This window comes from Thalassophryne amazonica, chromosome 6, assembly GCF_902500255.1.
Source record: "Thalassophryne amazonica chromosome 6, fThaAma1.1, whole genome shotgun sequence".
NCBI classification, from domain to species: Eukaryota; Metazoa; Chordata; class Actinopteri; order Batrachoidiformes; family Batrachoididae; genus Thalassophryne; species Thalassophryne amazonica.
In genome coordinates, this window is record NC_047108.1 from 117,877,930 (window position 1) to 117,899,953 (window position 22,024).

Here is a 22,024-nt window from a genome sequence, read left to right on the forward strand (position 1 = left end):
ATAAAACTGACTAATTTTAACATTATTTTATTTTATTTCTTTGTGGCACGGGATAATTTAATCGCCAAGACTTGGTGGGAGGAAGGAGCTCTCATGACACAGCTGTGTACCGGGACTTTTCTTTACAGTTTAGACACCGTTTGGATAAGCAAGACGCTTTATATGGATTATTTCTTCAGATGAATCCCACTGAAACTAACAGGTAAGAATTTATATTTACTGTGAGTCTTTTACTCTGCCAATCAATGCATTAATGGATGTATTTTGGTTGTTTAAGCCGAAGGGTTCAAAGCGTGTGAAAAAGCGGCAGCTTTTAGCTCATAAATGACGGTGTATCTAATACCGAGATAACTGAGACTTCTAATACTGTGTTTTACTATTTTTGAAAGGTCCTTGAATTTACCCAGCAGCCCCTGTGGTGCTTAAAGTGAAACTGGTTTATGAGAAGCCAACAGTGTAATCTGATGTAGCCACGTCCGAATCAATACTAACAGTTATGGGTTATCTGTAATAAAGATACATTTTTTAGTAGTTTATCAGTTTAGCGTCATAAATGATAACTTTTCAGTTATCTGATTAATGGTTATCAAAGGTAACTTTTTGGTTAGCTGTGCCCACCACTGGCTATTTGACATATTGGTTCTGATCAATGATGGAGTACATAACAATTCAGACACTCACTGTATTCTTGCTTTGCCCCATAAAACACATATAATGCAGAAAACCATTAGGTCTATACTTCTGTAAGTCACTGAGTGAATACAGCATTAGGCTTATCAATGGTTTCAGAATTCAAGGTCTTTCTACTGACACCATCTGCCCCACATTTAACAATTTCAGATTGAATCAATATTAATCTTGTGCTGACCAAAAGGGACTTCACTCCCATTCAAATTAACCAGTCCAATTTGATAAGCAGCCAGACTATTTGGATAAGCACTGCAAGCAAATCAGCATGAGATACTCTCTTGGAGATTGTCTATTTTCTGTTCATCTTTGATTGCTTTAAGGACTTAGCACTCTGGAAAGTAAGTTTAGTGTTCATCACTGCCAGGGACAAGTCGTTTGAGAAAGGCTTACTGAATACTCAAATAACTCCAACATTGAAAGGACACAAGAGAAAAGTATAATCTCTTTTCTTGAGTCAAATTGTAGGAATCAGAAAAGTGATGAGTGGCCCCCAGCAATGCCCCATATAATGCAACTCAAGGGAACATTTTTCACTGTGTTCTAAAATATACAGAAATCAATATTTAATCTGCACCAAATATTGGACAATGCACAAAAAGCCTGAGATACTAAATGCTCGACAGTTACAGCAGCGTGTTGTCAATGAATGATTAAGCTTTCAGAAAGGATGAGAAATATAATTTATGCATAGAAAAGCATCACTATTGCATTAAGTGAAACTCAGAATGGCACGCCTTGTGCACCCAGCAACCTTTGCAGGAGACGGCGCAATAAATTTACCCTTGATCGCCATCGGATTCTTCATTTTCAGTTGATGAATAATCATTGACAGGGGATAAAAAACAAAATCTGTAGCTGGAACAGAGGATCAAGCTTGCAGACAGCGTGAGCCACGCCCCCAGTTGTTTTGCCGAAGGTGACCTCGGAATTAGACACAACAATATGCTTGCGTGGTGCGGGTATGATGAAGGTGGTACTTCATGCTTGCACTGCGCAATGTGTTGCTGTCTGTTGAAAATGGTGTGATATGTGCATGTTCAGAGTTCACAGTCTGTGGGAAATGTCTTGCGCTTGTTCTAATAGGTTTTGCTCCAGTGGGTGCAGGGCTTACAGGCGTACTGCCTCCTATCTTCACTTTCGTACATTAACTTTCAGGAGTCATCGCAACTTTCCACTATGCATGTAACACCATGTGTCGCACTGTTTGGGGAGTTGACTCACAGAGTGTCTCCCAGAAACTGGTGCTACTTTTCAGCCTTATGTGTTTTATATACATCACTGTGTTTGAGAAAAATCAGTAAGTATAGTTTAATAAAACATAGTGAAACAGAGATTTGTGACACTTTGGCATCTCATTGTCGTGATAAGTTTTCCGGATGTTCACGGATTTCCTTTTTTCTTTTCTTTTTCTTTTTATTAGCATAACGTAATTTTTGTATTATTATTATTTATTTTGGTATGTTCAAAACACAGCAAAATGTCACATCCTAGTGACCAGCCCCACAGGTCTGCACACATGGGTTAGTTGCAAAGTCAATATAATAGTGTGAAATAGAGATTTCTTGTCATGGTGACTTGTCGCAAAGTAATAACTGTGTAAATCTCGATGCAGATGCAATAAATCCAAATGTGGTTTTAGAGAAAACAGCTGCACATTCATCTGAATAGACACCTTTCTGCTCCGCCAGAGAAAACCTGCTGCAGGCTCAGCACTCCTCTGGGTCCAAACCCGGAGGAGTCCCCGGTGGTGTGTGGGTTACATTTTGTTCAGCATATGTTCTTCGTTAGTGTTTTTAGTGTTTTCATTGTTATTGTTGTGTTTAACTAACATGGACGCCCTTTTCTGTTTGCTGCAAGTCAAATCTACCTACGGGTACAAATAATGTCACCTCAACCTGAAACCCGGAAAGAATCCCGTAAAAACATCAGATGTTGAGGACAAATTGTCCACCACCTCTTCCCTGTGCTGTCGTGAGTCCACCGAACCAAGAACAACTCTCGAAGAACACTCCTTCACTTGGGGCAAGGCCGCACTCCCTACACAGAAGGCAATCCATCGGGTTCCTGCTGAGAACCATGACCTCAGATTTAGAAGTGGTGAGCCTCATTTTAGCTGCTTCACATTCGGCTGCGAACCGGCCCAGTGAGTGTTGGAGGTCACTGGCCGAAAAAAAACTGCAAAAAGCAGTGATGAGACCTTAACCCCCCAAACTGAAGACCCTCCTCCCCCTGACTCCACCTCGATATCCTGTCCATGAATATCACAAAAAGGATTGGTGACAAGGTGCAGCCCTGGTGGAAGCCAACCCCCACCGGAAACGAGTCTGACTTACTGCCAAGCACCCGAACACAGCTCTCGCTTTGTGAGTACAGAGATTGAATAGCCCTGAGAAGGGAACCCCCCCCCCCCCCACCACTCCATACTTCTGCAGCACCCCCACAGTATCTCCTAGGGTACCTGATCATGCACCTTCTCCAAGTCCACAAAACTCATGTAGACTGGATGGGACACTCCCAGGCCCCATCCAGGATCCTTGTGAGAGTGAAGAGCCGGTTGGTTGTTCCACGACCAGGATGGAAGCCGCATTGTTCCTCTTCAATCAGAGGTTCGACTATCGGCTGAACCCTCCTTTCCAGCACCCTGGAGTAGACCTTACCAAGGAGACTGAGTAGTGTGATGCCCTTGTAACTGGCACACACTCTCTGGTTCCATTTTTTTAATATGGGGACCACCATCCCAGTTTGCCACCCCTTAGGCAGTGTCTCAGACCTCGGCGCAATGTTGAGGAAATGTCTCATCCAAGACAGTCCCTCCACACCCAGAGCCTTCAGCATTTCTGGATGGATCTCATCAACCCCGGGCCTTGCCACTGCTGAATTGTTTGACTACCTCAGTGACTTCCACCAGGGAAATTGATGATGATCCCTGTTGTTAATGTTGTTAATGCTCTGTCAAATATATTTACCATTGTAATTGTCTTCATTTCAGTTTCAATTTATTTCATTTTATATGGCACCAAATCACAACAAAGTTGCCTCAAGGTGCTTCATACAAGTAAGGTCTAACCTTACCAACCCCCAGAGCAAGCACACAGGTGACAGTGGTAAGGAAAAGCTCCCTCTGAGGAAGAAACCTCAAGCAGACCAGACTCAAAGGGGTAATCCTCTGCTTGGGCCATGCTACCGACACAAATACCAACACAAATTGCAAAAACAATTCCTAATAAAATGAATTAAAAGAGTAAAAATCATAGTAACATACTATGCCAGTATTATAGCCATACGAAAGGGACATAAGTGCGTCTTAGTAATTGAACAAAGCCATGGAAGAGGAAGTGTACAAAGGTAAGATTGATGAGGCATTGATCAGTGCATGATGAACAAGAAGGAAAGAACTATTCGTCTGATTGTCTTATGCTATCTGATGAGGCAAGACAATGTTTCATCAGTGCATGATTGATGACTGGCAATGGACTTTGAGAGTGACTGTCTTATATTATCAACTGATTTCACTGAATGGACCTTGGGACTGAATAAGGGTGGCATGAAAACTGAATGTAGTCGTATTTGTCTTCAGACCTACACTCTGTATGACATCTACCTTTCAAGCTTTAAATAGCAAAAGATCTTAGAAACTGAAACCTGTTTCCTCTGGTGTCTCATTTGTTGTCTGTGTTGTGTGTTTTTAGGTCATTTTTTTCCTAACAAGCCCCATCAGCTTGCAGCTCTGCCTCTGCTATAGAGGGTGCTCCAGTCTGATGCAGGAATTCCTCAAAGTGTTCCTTCCAGTGCCAGATTACATCCTCAGTTGAGGTCAACAGAGTCCCATCCTTACTGCAGATATCTTGGATGGTTCCCCCTTTCCTTTTCTGAGGAACCTCACGGGCCGCCAGAAGCACCTTGGTGCCAACCTAAAGTCCTTCTCCATGGTTACTCCAAACTCCTCCTACACCCGCGGCTTTGCCTCCTCACAGCAGAGACTGCCACCCTTCGCTCTGTCGATACCTTGCAACTGCCTCCGGAGTCCTCCGAGATAACATATCCTGGAAAGACTCCTCCTTGAGTGAAGCTGGTGGTGATAATGATTAATAAAAGATCAAATCATAATTCTGTGGAGTTTTTTCTTTTCTGCTGTTAGACTTGACATTAAGCATTGGTGCCTGTGGGCTTCAGCCCCGACATGAAGTGACTTGATAATGAACTGGAGTTATGATAAAACCACTGAAAACTGACTTTTTAGAATAAAAAATATATATATAAAATTAGCCCCACAAGTATTGTTGTTGTAAAAAGCTGATTACAGCTTCTCATGCAGGTGCAGCCTCTCTTTCTGGCATTGAACCGACCCCCTACTTTCAACATCTAGATTTTTCATTTTGGTTTTGTTCCCTTCCATCTTTAATGATCACAAATGGCAAAAATAGCAGAATAAATGGTTGAATTAATACAAGGAAATACTCAAATTCTGCAGCAAAGCAAGGTCCAAGTATCCATTTCAGATTGGTGAAAATAAGCAATTGCATGACTGTCAGTGTCCCAAAAGCCGTCAACACCATTTTCACAACGTTAGTTCAGTCAATCAGCAGCATGTAATGAGCACGAAACTGTCTGCCAGCCTCCATCATGCATAGTCACAGGTTTGGAAAGATTTAAGGCATTCAGTTGGAGTTCCATGCTTAGTGGTTGTGTAATTCAAGTGTTCCTTTATGTTTCATCTGCTCCTTTCTTTCCTGAAGCAGAGATCAAGGCCTTGGATGTTTTGTTAAAAACCTCAAAAGAGTTTCTTTCTCAGATGACAGGCTTAACCCTGAGTTTATGTGAAAGCTGTTCACTTAATCTCCAAACTACCTGACGTTTGCATTTCTGATGTGTTCGAGGTGCTAATCTGAAATGTGGCTTTTGTTCTCCGACAGTGATAATGTTGAAGCTTCATCTTGAAAGATGCACAAATATTCAAGACTTCCTGGAATCCTGAAAATGTTGTGATTTCAAAATTGGATTACATAAAAAAATAAATAAATAAAAAATGTATTTTCTTAAGCATTGGCCTCAAAACCACAGGACCCTCTGGCCAAACCCTGAAAAATCACCAAGGGCTTGTGGGCAAGGTGCTTAATCCTCCAGTTGCTCCCAGTGTGCAGTTGAGGGCCTTGCATTGTGTGTGTGTAGACCAGTGTCATGTTTTTTTTGTGCTCCCATCACAAAATGAGTCAAATTTTCGTGACAGGGTTTTTTAACTCACTACTACTAACCCTACCCCTACCCTCAACCCTAACCTTAACCCCACACTGACCACCCCCCTCTCCCGCTTCACTTTTTATTTCGTGCAGCCATCACGGAATGAATTAGAATGAATTCGTGCTACCGTGACGAAAATGAGGCGCTTTTTGTCACAATATCACAAACCAATAGATTAATGTTGTGTGGGCCGCTGAAGAGGAGGTACTGCTGGCCCACCACCACCAGAGGGCGCCCTGCCTGGAGTGCGGGCTCCAGGCACCAGAGGGCGCTGCCGCCTTATGGGAGTAGCCTGGGTGACAGCTGTCACCCATCACCAGACACAGCTGTTCCACTCAGCACAGAGGTATATCAGGAGGACGGCGTCTCCACCTCAGTGCCGAGATATCGCCTTACGTTAGAGGTAACGATTCTCTGCTACATCATATTGTCTCTCTGAGTTTTGCAGAACAGCTGACTACTAAAAGATAAGTACTCACCTTTCTGCAGTATTGACGTGAGGTGGAGTCAGCTTCTTCCCTCTCTGTGTACTGGGTGCAGCCGCATCCACACCTGTGTGTTTGTTCTCTTGCCAGCAGTACCGGATCCGACGAGCGGAGGCAGTGGCCACCTGGGAATTCGGGACTTGGCGGTTCCAGTATTTCCAGGGTTCGGTGGCAGGGGAAATCTGGGTGGTTCCGGCTCGACTTGGACGGACGTCTCCTACCTTCGAGCCTGCCCACACGACACCAGTGGAATTCGGTGTAAACCCAAATTGTCAATTGTTGTATTGGTTGTGCACTTTCATGACAGTAAAACTTGTTATTTACTTTCTCCATTGTCCGTTCATTGCGCCCCCTGTTGTGGGTCCGTGTTCCAACACTTTCACAACAGGATATCTCGGCCACCGCATGGACCCCGAGGGGCCGTCAACCGGCTGTTGAACGGCCAATGGAAGACCAAGGCGCGTCGGCGGCTTCGGGAGGGGTAATCGGTGAGTTGCAGCGGATCCTCACCGCTTTCACCTCTCGGATCGATTTAATGACCGAGCAGCACGTTCTCCTAAACCGCAGGGTGGAGGCTCTCGCCGCACAAGTGGAGGCGCGCCCTTCGGGCGCCGCTGCGGCTCTCCCTAACGAGGACCCTGCGCGTGAAAGTGACGTCCACTGGTCATTCACCGGTCCCTTCCTCCGTTCCCCAGAAGCATACATAAGCCCTCCAGAACCGTACGGAGGCTGTGTGGAGACGTGCGCGGATTTTCTGATGCAGTGTTCGCGTCGTCTTCGCACAGCGTCCCGTGATGTACGCGACTGATGCTAGCAAGTAGCTTATGTAATAAATCTGCTTCGCGGGGAGGCACGCGCTTGGGCTCAGCGCTCTGGGAGCAGAACTCACGGCTCCTTCATACATACGTTGGGTTTGTACGTGAGCTCAGAACGGTGTTCGACCATCCCAACAGAGGAGAGTCCGCTTCAACCGCGCTACTGTCAATGAGACAGGGGCGTCGGAGCGCAGCTGCCTATGCAGTCGCCTTCCGCATCGCGGCGGCGAGATCCGCTGGAACAGCACTGCCCTCCAGCGCCGCCTTTGTAAACGGACTGTCATTGGTCCTAAAAGAGCACCTGGTGGCGAAAGGACGAACCGCAGGATTTAGACGGGCTCATCGATTCTGGTCATACGACTCGACAACCGGTTAGAAGAACGCCGTCGGGAACGAGGGCGAAGGGCGTGGCCAGGCACGCGTCGCCCCTCTCCCTTCCGGTTCCGATCGAGCTCCGCCTTCCCCATGCTCCACAGCCCTGCGCTCCGTGGGGGTCACAGCTCCCCCTACTGACGAAGCTAGGGACACGAGTAGGGCAACATTTAGGGCACCAGATGCACAGAGGAGATGGACCCAGGAGCGTGTCTTGTTGTTGGTTCAATAGAGCACCATGTGAGAGACTGCCCCGAGCGGTCAAATGCCAAACGCCCGCCCCTAGAGACTGGGCCAGGGGTGGGCCAAAACATTCACGTGGGACACACCCACATTGCTACACGACTCCCAGTCACGATCCTGTATGAGGATTCAACCCTGAAGGCCCCAGCATGGTGGACACGGGCTCTGAGGGGAATCTGCTTGACAGTAGATGGGCCAGGGAGATAGGGCTCCATCTGGTGGCTCTTACCTCGCCTGTGCAGGTTCGGGCACTAGATGGCTCCCTACTCCCACCAATCACGCATAAGACACCTCCAGTAACTCTGGTGGTGTCAGGTAACCACCGGGAGGTGATCGAGTTCTTTGTGACTCAGGCCACCTCCCGTGTGGTTTTGGGGTTTCCATGGATGCTAAAGCACAATCCCCGGATCGATTGGCCGTCCGGGGTAGTGGTTCAGTGGAGCGAAACCTGCCATCGGGAGTGTCTAGGTTCCTCGGTTCCTCCCGGCTCCCAAGCTAAGGAGGAGGTCCGAGTCCCGCCCAATCTGAAGGCGGTGCCGGCGGAGTACCATGACCTCGCTGACTGTTCAGCAAGGATCTGGCTCTCACGCTTCCTCCCCACCACCCGTATGATTGTGCCATTGATTTGGTTCCAGGCAGCGAGTTCCCATCCAGTAGGCTGTACAACCTCTCACGGCCGGAGCGTGAATCAATGGAGACCTACATCCGGGACTCATTAGCTGCCGGGTTGATCCGGAATTCCACCTCTCCGATGGGTGCTGGTTTCTTTTTTGTGGGTAAAAAGGATGGCGGGCTTCGTCCATGCATTGATTATAGGGGGTTGAACAAAATCACGGTTCGCAATCGATACCGTTGCCCCTGTTGGATTCGGTGTTCACCCCCTTGCATGGAGCCAAAATCTTCACCAAACTGATCTTAGGAATGCGTATCATTTGGTTCGGATCCGGAAGGGAGACGAATGGAAGACGGCATTTAACACCCCGTTGGGCCATTTGAGTACCTGGTCATGCCGTTCGGTCTCACTAATGCTCCCGCGACCTTCCAAGCATTGGTAAATGATGTCCTGCGGGACTTCTGCACCGGTTCGTCTTCGTGTATCTGGACGATATACTCATCTTTCCCCGGATCCTGAGACTCATGTCCGGCATGTCCGTCAGGTTCTGCAGCGGTTGTTGGAGAACCGCCTGTTTGTGAAGGGCGAGAAGTGTGAATTCCACCGCACTTCTTTGTCCTTCCTGGGTTTATCATCTCCTCTAACTCCGTCGCCCTGATCCGGCCAAGGTTGCGGCAGTGAGAGATTGGCCCCAACCTACAAGCCGTAGGAAGCTGCAACAGTTCCTCGGTTTTGCTAATTCTATAGGAGGTTCATTAAGGGCTATAGTCAGGTAGTTAGCCCCCTGACAGCCCTGACCTCACCAAAAGTCCCCTTCATGGTCGGATCGGTGCGAAGCCGCGTTCAAGGAGTTGAAACGGCGCTTCTCGTCTGCACCAGTTCTGGTGCAGCCCGATCCTAGCCGCCAGTTAGTGTTGAAGTGGATGCCTCGGACTCAGGGATAGGAGCGGTGCTCTCCAGAGCGAGAAGGAAGACCGATAAGGTCCTTCACACCCGTGTGCCTATTTTTCTCGCAGGTTGACCCCGCTGAACGGAACTATGACATCGGCAATCGGGAACTCCTTGCTGTGAAAGAGGCCCTCGAAAGTGTGGAGACATCTGTTGGAGGGAACAGCCGTGCCATTCACGGTTTTTCACTGACCATCGGAACCTGGAGTATATCAGGACCGCCAAGCGGCTGAACCCCAGGCAAGCCCGCTGGTCACTGTTCTTTGGCCGTTTTGACTTCCGGATTACCTACCGTCCCGGGACCAAGAATCAGAGTCGGATGCATTGTCCCGGTGCACGAAGACGAAGTCAAAACGGAACCGTCGGATCCCCCGGATCCCATCATCCCGGAGTCCGCTACGTGGCCGCCCTCACCTGGGACGTGGAGAAGACCGTCCGGGAGGCCCTGACCCGTGTCCCGGACCCCGGAAACGGACCAAAGAACAGACTATACGTCCCACCAGAGGCTAGGGCTGCAGTCCTGGACTTCTGTCACGGTTCTAAGCTCTCCTGTCACCCAGGGTGCGAAGGACCGTGACAGTCGTCCGGCAACGCTTCTGGTGGGCATCCCTGGAGGCCGACGTCCGGGACTACGTCCAGGCCTGTACCACCTGCGCCAGGGGCAAGGCCGACCACAGAAAGACCTCAGGGCAGCTACAGCCACTGCCCGTGCCTCATCGCCCTGGCCCACATCGGTCTGGACTTCGTCACGGGTCTCCCGCCGTCCCAGGGAAACACCGTCGTCTTCACGATAGTGGACCGTTTCTCCAAGGCGGCCCACTTCGTGGCCCTCCCGAAGCTCCAACGGCCCAGGAGACAGCGGACCTCCTGGTCCACCACGTCGTCCGTCTGCATGGTATACCATCAGACATCATCTCCGATCGCGGTCCCCAGTTCACTCACATGTCTGGAGGAGCTTCTGCCGGGAACTGGGGGCCACGGTCAGCCTCTGTCTGGTACCCCCCCAGACCAACGGGCAGGCAGAGCGGGCGAATCAGGAACTGGAGCAGACACTTCGCTGTGTGACAGCCGCGCACCCGACGGCCTGGAGTACCCACCTGGCCTGGATCGAGTACGCCCATAACAGCCAAGTGTCCATCAGCCACCGGCCTCTCCCCGTTTGAGGTGTGCTTGGGGTATCAGCCCCCCTTGTTTCCGGTGGTTGAGGGAGAGGTCGGTGTGCCCTCGGTCCAGGCCCACCTACGGAAGTGCCGTCGGGTGTGGCGTGCCGCCCGCTCTGCCTTGTTGCAGGCCCGGACGAGGGCGAAGAAATGCAGACCGGCGGCGAGCCCCGGCCCCCAGGTATCGTCCTGGGCAGGAGGTCTGGTTGTCCACCAAGGACATTCCTCTACAGGTTGACTCACCGAAACTCCAAGAACGGTACATCGGACCTTATAAGATCCTCAAGGTCATCAACCCCGCCGCAGTGAGGCTCCAGCTTCCGGCCTCACTGCGGATCCATCCAGTTTTTCATGTTTCCCGGATCAAGCCTCTTCACACCTCACCCCTCTGCACCCCGGGTCCGGTGCCGCCTCCTGCCCGGATCATCGACGGAGCACCGGCTTGGACTGTCCGCCGGCTCCTTGATGTCCGTCGGATGGGCCGGGGTTTTCAGTATCTGGTGGACTGGGAGGGGTACGGACCCGAGGAGCGCTCCTGGGTGAAGAAGGGCTTCATCCTGGACCCGGCCCTCCTGGCCGACTTCTACCATCGCCATCCGGACAAGCCCGGTCGTGCGCCAGGAGGCGCCCGTTGAGGGGGGGGGTCCTGTTGTGTGGGCCGCTGAAGAGGAGGTATGCTGGCCCACCACCACCAGAGGGCGCCCTGCCTGGAGTGCGGGCTCCAGGCACCAGAGGGCGCTGCCGCCTTATGGGAGTAGCCTGGGGTGACAGCTGTACCATCACCAACACAGCTGTTCCACTCAGCACAGAGGTATATCAGGAGGACGGCGTCTCCACCTCGTGCGAGATACGCCTTACGTTAGAGGTAACGATTCTCTGCTACATCATATTGTCTCTCTGAGTTTTGCAGAACAGCTGACTACTAAAAGATAAGTACTCACCTTTCTGCAGTATTGACGTGAGGTGGAGTCAGCTTCTTCCCTCTCTGTGTACTGGGTGCAGCCGCATCCACACCTGTGTGTTTGTTCTCTTGCCAGCAGCAGTACCGATCCGACGAGTGGAGGCAGTGGCCACCTGGGAATTCGGGACTTGGCGGTTCCAGTATTTCCAGGGTTCGGTGGCAGGGGAAATCTGGGTGGTTCCAGCTCGACTTGGACGGACGTCTCCTACCTTCGAGCCTGCCCACACGACACCAGTGGAATTCGGTGTAAACCCAAATTGTCAATTGTTATATTGGTTGTGCACTTTCACGACAGTAAAACTTGTTATTTACTTTCTCCATTGTCCGTTCATTGCGCCCCCTGTTGTGGGTCCGTGTTCCAACACTTTCACAACAGATTAATGTATATTTCATGCTGCTGAATCACAACTTGCCATGAGACCAGGTTGGTGCGTGTGTGTGTGTATGTGAGGCATCACTGTAAAGTAATCTGAGTTTGAAGGCAGCGCAATGGCTTAGAGGTTAGCACTGCTGCATCACGGCACATGCATCATTTCGGACCACAGCAGTTTCATTTCTGAGCATCAGTCATGGTTCACCTATTATCACCTTGTGTCTACTTAAAACTGCACTCCAGTCATCATCTAGCTCAGCAACAGATATCTGAAGCTTTTGTACAACAATCATTTCCTGCGTCATTACGGAGTGTCAGTCGTGATTCACCGAGTATCACCTCATTTATGGGTGATTCTTTAACTACGGGCACTATTGGCCTTGTAAATGTAATTTCCACCACACCATTGCCTTACAATATAAAGCGCCTTGGGGCAACTGTTTGTTGTGATTTGGCGCTATATACATGTGCTCTGATGTCACTGTTTATCTCCATAGAAACTACCCAAACAATCTTTCATACAAACTGTTTAAAGGGACATTACAGTGTTGTGGTGGAAATTACGGCAATAGTGTGGGACAACTACATTTTGTTTAAAAAAATCACAACAGTTGTATGACATTGAATACCCCAATTATGTTTTGATTATTTTACTGATATTTTATTCAGAGATATTTTAAAGCATTAGAAAAAACGTTTCTTTACCATTCATTTTTATCATTGAAGATCAAAAGTCTGGGTGTGGGACAAGCACAAAATGGCAATATTTGCATATAATGATGCTGAAAAAAGGTGAAAAACTCATCATGACTACTAGAACAAATTTGTTAACACACTTTCATTGTAAAGATAACTATAAAAGTGTGAAATTTCCCCTTTTTTCTGTTTTTCATACAATATGATCAAAGGACATAATAAGTGCCCGTAGTCTAAGAATCACCCTTATGCTTAAAATGGCCTCGTTTCTGCTTAAAACTCACTTTAGAATGATATAAGAGGTTTTACTTTTTCATCAGATGTTTAATAATCACATTATTCCCTTTTATCGCTTTGGGTGTAGAGAGTCAAACACAGAGAGTCAGACTCGGATGTGCTGCTGTGGTATGAAATGATGCATGTGCAGTGAAGGCAGGGTGGACATATTTTTAGGGGGGACATTCGGTTGGCGACACCAGCTTCCTCTCACTTCCAAAAACATACAGATTAGATGAACTGGTGACTCTGTCATGACTGTAAGTGTGTGAATGTGTTTGTCCATCGATATGTGGCCCTGTGATAGATTGGCGCCCTGCCCAGGGTGTACCTCGCTTCTCGCCCTGTGACTGCTGGGATAGGCTTCAACCAATTGGAGTAAGCAGGTGCAGAATATGAATGAACTCCCAGCTTGTGTGATAGAAAATTTACACCACACAACCGCCTTAGGATTTCCATTTTGTTCAGTGGAACCTGAACTCACCATAAACACAAACATTAAACTATGTACACACAGTGCACAATGATGGTCTTTACTTAGCTGTTTGCCGCCTCTCAAACACAGATCTCACAACAACGGAAACACGCACAGCACAATGAAGACCGCTATGAAAGTAAGCAGCTCCCATGAGTCTTTGTGCTGCACCGCTGGAGAACTGTCAGTCATCAGAGTGAGCCCTCCATTATTAAATTTCGCTTTAGTCAGTAATGATCAACCACAGTGTGATACGCCTGCACTCAGACTTTAAAAATAAAGATGCACTATAAGAGGCGACTCTGAGTCGTGCTCTGTAAAAATACAATTGGATTAATGCAGATGGTTGTGATTATTTAATTACAGTGCATCCGGAAAGTATTCACAGCACTTCACCTTTTACACATTTTGTTATGTTTCACCCTTACTCCAAAGTGGATTAAATTAATTTTTTCCCTCAAAATTTTACTCACAACACCCCATAATGACAACTTGAATTTTTTTTGCATATTTATTTAAAATAACAAACTAAAAAATCGCATGTACATAAGTATTCACACCTTTTGCTTAATACTTTGTTGATGCAACCTAACCCTTATTCCAAAATGGAGTAAATTCATTTTTCCCCTCAAAATTCTACCCACAACACCCCATAATGACAAAAATACTTTGTTGATGCACCTTTGGTAGCAATTACAGCCTCACGTCTTCTTGAATATGATACCACAAGCTTGGTGCACCTATCTTTGGGCAGTTTTGCCCATTCCTCTTTGCAGCACCTCTCAACTTCCATCAGGTTGGATGGGGAGTGTCGGTGCACAGCCATTTTCAGATCTCTCCAGAGAAGTTCAATCAGGTTCAGATCTGGGCTCTGACTGGGCCACTCAAGGACATTCACAGAGTTGTCCTGAAGTCACTCCTTTGATATCTTGTCTGAAAGATAAACCGCCGTCTCAGTGTGAGATCAAGAGCACTCTGGAGCAGGTTTTCATCCAGGATGTATATGTACATTTCTGCAGTCATTGTTCCCTCAATCCTGATTAGTGTCCCAGTTCCTGCCACCGAACAAAAAAATCCCCACAGCATGATGCTGCCACCAGCATGCTTCACTGTAGGGATGATGCCTGGTTTCCTCCAAACATGACACCTGGCTTTCACACCAAAGAGTTCAATCTTTTTCTCATCAAACCAGAGAATTTTGTTTCTCATATTCTGAGAGTACTTTGGGTGCCTTTTGACAAACTCCAGGTGTGCTGCCATGTGCCTTTTACTAAGGAGTGGCTTCTGTCTGGCCACTCTACCATACAGGCCAGAATGGTGGATTGCTGCAGAGATTGTTGTCCTTCTGGAAGTTTTTCCTCTCTACACAGAGGAATGCTGGAGCTCTGACAGAGTGACTATCGGGTTCTTGGTCACCTCCCTGAGAAAGGTTAGCCCAGGTGGACTCCAGTTAAGCTGTAGAAACATCTCAAGGATGATCAGTGGAAACAGGAGGCACCTGAGCTCAATATTGAGCTTCATGGCAAATGCAGTACATGTGATTTCTTCTTCTTCGCCTTTATGAATTTGCAAAAATCTAAAAAGAAAAGAGAAATAAAATGAGTTTCATCCATTTTGGAATGAGGCTGTAACATAAAATGTGGAAAAAGTGAAGCATTGTGAATACTGTCTCTGTGCACTGTATTTCTTCAATACTATTTATTATAATTTCCACAATCAATCAATCAATCAATTTTATTTATATAGCGCCAAATCACAACAAACAGTTGCCCCAAGGCACTTTATATTGTAAGGCAAGGCCATACAATAATTATGTAAAACCCCAACGGTCAAAATGACCCCTGTGAGCAAGCACTTGGCTACAGTGGGAAGGAAAAACTCCCTTTTAACAGGAAGAAACCTCCAGCAGAACCAGGCTCAGGGAGGGGCAGTCTTCTGCTGGGACTGGTTGGGGCTGAGGGAGAGAACCAGGAAAAAGACATGCTGTGGAGGGGAGCAGAGATCGATCACTAATGATTAAATGCAGAGTGGTGCATACAGAGCAAAAAGAGAAAGAAACAGTGCATCATGGGAACCCCCCAGCAGTCTATGTCTATAGCAGCATAACTAAGGGATGGTTCAGGGTCACCTGATCCAGCCCTAACTATAAGCTTTAGCAAAAAGGAAAGTTTTAAGCCTAATCTTAAAAGTAGAGAGGGTGTCTGTCTCCTGATCTGAATTGGGAGCTGGTTCCACAGGAGAGGAGCCTGAAAGCTGAAGGCTCTGCCTCCCATTCTACTCTTACAAACCCTAGGAACTACAAGTAAGCCTGCAGTCTGAGAGCGAAGCGCTCTATTGGGGTGATATGGTACTACGAGGTCCCTAAGATAAGATGGGACCTGATTATTCAAAACCTTATAAGTAAGAAGAAGAATTTTAAATTCTATTCTAGAATTAACAGGAAGCCAATGAAGAGAGGCCAATATGGGTGAGATATGCTCTCTCCTTCTAGTCCCCGTCAGTACTCTAGCTGCAGCATTTTGAATTAACTGAAGGCTTTTTAGGGAACTTTTAGGACAACCTGATAATAATGAATACAATAGTCCAGCCTAGAGGAAATAAATGCATGAATTAGTTTTTCAGCATCACTCTGAGACAAGACCTTTCTGATTTTAGAGATATTGCGTAAATGCAAAAAAGCAGTCCTACATATTTGTTTAATATGCGCTTTGAATGACATATCCTGATCAAAAATGACTCCAAGATTTCTCACAGTATTACTAGAGGTCAGGGTAATGCCATCCAGAGTAAGGATCTGGTTAGACACCATGTTTCTAAGATTTGTGGGGCCAAGTACAATAACTTCAGTTTTATCTGAGTTTAAAAGCAGGAAATTAGAGGTCATGTCTTTATGTCTGTAAGACAATCCTGCAGTTTAGCTAATTGGTGTGGTCCTCTGGCTTCATGGATAGATAAAGCTGGGTATCATCTGCGTAACAATGAAAATTTAAGCAATACCGTCTAATAATACTGCCTAAGGGAAGCATGTATAAAGTGAATAAAATTGGTCCTAGCACAGAACCTTGTGGAACTCCATAATTAACTTTAGTCTGTGAAGAAGATTCCCCATTTACATGAACAAATTGTAATCTATTAGACAAATATGATTCAAACCACCGCAGCGCAGTGCCTTTAATACCTATGGCATGCTCTAATCTCTGTAATAAAATTTTATGGTCAACAGTATCAAAAGCAGCACTGAGGTCTAACAGAACAAGCACAGAGATGAGTCCACTGTCCGAGGCCATAAGAAGATCATTTGTAACCTTCATTAATGCTGTTTCTGTACTATGATGAATTCTAAAACCTGACTGAAACTCTTCAAATAGACCATTCCTCTGCAGATGATCAGTAGCTGTTTTACAACTACCCTTTCAAGAATTTTTGAGAGAAAAGGAAGGTTGGAGATTGGCCTATAATTAGCTAAGATAGCTGGGTCAAGTGATGGCTTTTTAAGTAATGGTTTAATTACTGCCACCTTAAAAGCCTGTGGTCATAGCAACTAACAAGATATGTTTTTGCTAGCGGATTAGCTTTTCAGATAACTTTTAAAACCATCATAGGACCAATTTTCTTCTGATAAATTTAGTTCAGATAACTTTCAGTCCGATAACAGTTTTTTCTGGTATGGTGAGCAAAGTTTAACGGTCAAATATGTTTGTAAACCCTAAAATCAAACATTTTAATCCCTGTCGTCCCTGTTGCTTGCTGATGTCATCATTAATAGCAAAACATGATTGGCCGGTCGATGCAGGGAGCATTGTGGGTAGTTCAGCTTCACTTTGGACGTTACAGTGTTATTGCCTGCTCGACACAAAAATAAAACTGACTAATTTTAACATTATTTTATTATTCTTTGTGGCACGGGATAATTTAATCGCCAAGACTTGGTGGGAGGAAGGAGCTCTCATGACACAGCTGTGTACCGGGACTTTTCTTTACAGTTTAGACACCGTTTGGATAAGCAAGACGCTTTATATGGATTATTTCTTCAGATGAATCCCACTGAAACTAACAGGTAAGAATTTATATTTACTGTGAGTCTTTTACTCTGCCAATCAATGCATTAATGGATGTATTTTGGTTGTTTAAGCCGAAGGGTTCAAAGCGTGTGAAAAAGCGGCAGCTTTTAGCTCATAAATGACGGTGTATCTAATACCGAGATAAACTGAGACTTCTAATACTGTGTTTTACTATTTTTGAAAGGTCCTTGAATTTACCCAGCAGCCCCTGTGGTGCTTAAAGTGAAACTGGTTTATGAGAAGCCAACAGTGTAATCTGATGTAGCCACGTCCGAATCAATACTAACAGTTATGGGTTATCTGTAATAAAGATACATTTTTTAGTAGTTTATCAGTTTAGCGTCATAAATGATAACTTTTCAGTTATCTGATTAATGGTTATCAAAGGTAACTTTTTGGTTAGCTGTGCCCACCACTGGCTATTTGACATATTGGTTCTGATCAATGATGGAGTACATAACAATTCAGACACTCACTGTATTCTTGCTTTGCCCCATAAAACACATATAATGCAGAAAACCATTAGGTCTATACTTCTGTAAGTCACTGAGTGAATACAGCATTAGGCTTATCAATGGTTTCAGAATTCAAGGTCTTTCTACTGACACCATCTGCCCCACATTTAACAATTTCAGATTGAATCAATATTAATCTTGTGCTGACCAAAAGGGACTTCACTCCCATTCAAATTAACCAGTCCAATTTGATAAGCAGCCAGACTATTTGGATAAGCACTGCAAGCAAATCAGCATGAGATACTCTCTTGGAGATTGTCTATTTTCTGTTCATCTTTGATTGCTTTAAGGACTTAGCACTCTGGAAAGTAAGTTTAGTGTTCATCACTGCCAGGGACAAGTCGTTTGAGAAAGGCTTACTGAATACTCAAATAACTCCAACATTGAAAGGACACAAGAGAAAAGTATAATCTCTTTTCTTGAGTCAAATTGTAGGAATCAGAAAAGTGATGAGTGGCCCCCAGCAATGCCCCATATAATGCAACTCAAGGGAACATTTTTCACTGTGTTCTAAAATATACAGAAATCAATATTTAATCTGCACCAAATATTGGACAATGCACAAAAAGCCTGAGATACTAAATGCTCGACAGTTACAGCAGCGTGTTGTCAATGAATGATTAAGCTTTCAGAAAGGATGAGAAATATAATTTATGCATAGAAAAGCATCACTATTGCATTAAGTGAAACTCAGAATGGCACGCCTTGTGCACCCAGCAACCTTTGCAGGAGACGGCGCAATAAATTTACCCTTGATCGCCATCGGATTCTTCATTTTCAGTTGATGAATAATCATTGACAGGGGATAAAAAACAAAATCTGTAGCTGGAACAGAGGATCAAGCTTGCAGACAGCGTGAGCCACGCCCCCAGTTGTTTTGCCGAAGGTGACCTCGGAATTAGACACAACAATATGCTTGCGTGGTGCGGGTATGATGAAGGTGGTACTTCATGCTTGCACTGCGCAATGTGTTGCTGTCTGTTGAAAATGGTGTGATATGTGCATGTTCAGAGTTCACAGTCTGTGGGAAATGTCTTGCGCTTGTTCTAATAGGTTTTGCTCCAGTGGGTGCAGGGCTTACAGGCGTACTGCCTCCTATCTTCACTTTCGTACATTAACTTTCAGGAGTCATCGCAACTTTCCACTATGCATGTAACACCATGTGTCGCACTGTTTGGGGAGTTGACTCACAGAGTGTCTCCCAGAAACTGGTGCTACTTTTCAGCCTTATGTGTTTTATATACATCACTGTGTTTGAGAAAAATCAGTAAGTATAGTTTAATAAAACATAGTGAAACAGAGATTTGTGACACTTTGGCATCTCATTGTCGTGATAAGTTTTCCGGATGTTCACGGATTTCTTTTTTCTTTTCTTTTTCTTTTTATTAGCATAACGTAATTTTTGTATTATTATTATTTATTTTGGTATGTTCAAAACACAGCAAAATGTCACATCCTAGTGACCAGCCCCACAGGTCTGCACACATGGGTTAGTTGCAAAGTCAATATAATAGTGTGAAATAGAGATTTCTTGTCATGGTGACTTGTCGCAAAGTAATAACTGTGTAAATCTCGATGCAGATGCAATAAATCCAAATGTGGTTTTAGAGAAAACAGCTGCACATTCATCTGAATAGACACCTTTCTGCTCCGCCAGAAAAACCTGCTGCAGGCTCAGCACTCCTCTGGGTCCAAACCCGGAGGAGTCCCCGGTGGTGTGTGGGTTACATTTTGTTCAGCATATGTTCTTCGTTAGTGTTTTTAGTGTTTTCATTGTTATTGTTGTGTTTAACTAACATGGACGCCCTTTTCTGTTTGCTGCAAGTCAAATCTACCTACGGGTACAAATAATGTCACCTCAACCTGAAACCCGGAAAGAATCCCGTAAAAACATCAGATGTTGAGGACAAATTGTCCACCACCTCTTCCCTGTGCTGTCGTGAGTCCACCGAACCAAGAACAACTCTCGAAGAACACTCCTTCACTTGGGGCAAGGCCGCACTCCCTACACAGAAGGCAATCCATCGGGTTCCTGCTGAGAACCATGACCTCAGATTTAGAAGTGGTGAGCCTCATTTTAGCTGCTTCACATTCGGCTGCGAACCGGCCCAGTGAGTGTTGGAGGTCACTGGCCGAAAAAAAACTGCAAAAAGCAGTGATGAGACCTTAACCCCCCAAACTGAAGACCCTCCTCCCCCTGACTCCACCTCGATATCCTGTCCATGAATATCACAAAAAGGATTGGTGACAAGGTGCAGCCCTGGTGGAAGCCAACCCCCACCGGAAACGAGTCTGACTTACTGCCAAGCACCCGAACACAGCTCTCGCTTTGTGAGTACAGAGATTGAATAGCCCTGAGAAGGGAACCCCCCCCCCCCACCACTCCATACTTCTGCAGCACCCCCACAGTATCTCCTAGGGTACCTGATCATGCACCTTCTCCAAGTCCACAAAACTCATGTAGACTGGATGGGACACTCCCAGGCCCCATCCAGGATCCTTGTGAGAGTGAAGAGCCGGTTGGTTGTTCCACGACCAGGATGGAAGCCGCATTGTTCCTCTTCAATCAGAGGTTCGACTATCGGCTGAACCCTCCTTTCCAGCACCCTGGAGTAGACCTTACCAAGGAGACTGAGTAGTGTGATGCCCTTGTAACTGGCACACACTCTCTGGTTCCATTTTTTTAATATGGGGACCACCATCCCAGTTTGCCACCCCTTAGGCAGTGTCTCAGACCTCGGCGCAATGTTGAGGAAATGTCTCATCCAAGACAGTCCCTCCACACCCAGAGCCTTCAGCATTTCTGGATGGATCTCATCAACCCCGGGCCTTGCCACTGCTGAATTGTTTGACTACCTCAGTGACTTCCACCAGGGAAATTGATGATGATCCCTGTTGTTAATGTTGTTAATGCTCTGTCAAATATATTTACCATTGTAATTGTCTTCATTTCAGTTTCAATTTATTTCATTTTATATGGCACCAAATCACAACAAAGTTGCCTCAAGGTGCTTCATACAAGTAAGGTCTAACCTTACCAACCCCCAGAGCAAGCACACAGGTGACAGTGGTAAGGAAAAGCTCCCTCTGAGGAAGAAACCTCAAGCAGACCAGACTCAAAGGGGTAATCCTCTGCTTGGGCCATGCTACCGACACAAATACCAACACAAATTGCAAAAACAATTCCTAATAAAATGAATTAAAAGAGTAAAAATCATAGTAACATACTATGCCAGTATTATAGCCATACGAAAGGGACATAAGTGCGTCTTAGTAATTGATTGAACAAAGCCATGGAAGAGGAAGTGTACAAAGGTAAGATTGATGAGGCATTGATCAGTGCATGATGAACAAGAAGGAAAGAACTATTCGTCTGATTGTCTTATGCTATCTGATGAGGCAAGACAATGTTTCATCAGTGCATGATTGATGACTGGCAATGGACTTTGAGAGTGACTGTCTTATATTATCAACTGATTTCACTGAATGGACCTTGGGACTGAATAAGGGTGGCATGAAAACTGAATGTAGTCGTATTTGTCTTCAGACCTACACTCTGTATGACATCTACCTTTCAAGCTTTAAATAGCAAAAGATCTTAGAAACTGAAACCTGTTTCCTCTGGTGTCTCATTTGTTGTCTGTGTTGTGTGTTTTTAGGTCATTTTTTTCCTAACAATCCCCCATCAGCTTGCAGCTCTGCCTCTGCTATAGAGGGTGCTCCAGTCTGATGCAGGAATTCCTCAAAGTGTTCCTTCCAGTGCCAGATTACATCCTCAGTTGAGGTCAACAGAGTCCCATCCTTACTGCAGATATCTTGGATGGTTCCCCCTTTCCTTTTCTGAGGAACCTCACGGGCCGCCAGAAGCACCTTGGTGCCAACCTAAAGTCCTTCTCCATGGTTACTCCAAACTCCTCCTACACCCGCGGCTTTGCCTCCCTCACAGCAGAGACTGCCACCCTTCAGCTCTGTCGATACCTTGCAACTGCCTCCGGAGTCCTCCGAGATAACATATCCTGGAAAGACTCCTCCTTGAGTGAAGCTGGTGGTGATAATGATTAATAAAAGATCAAATCATAATTCTGTGGAGTTTTTTCTTTTCT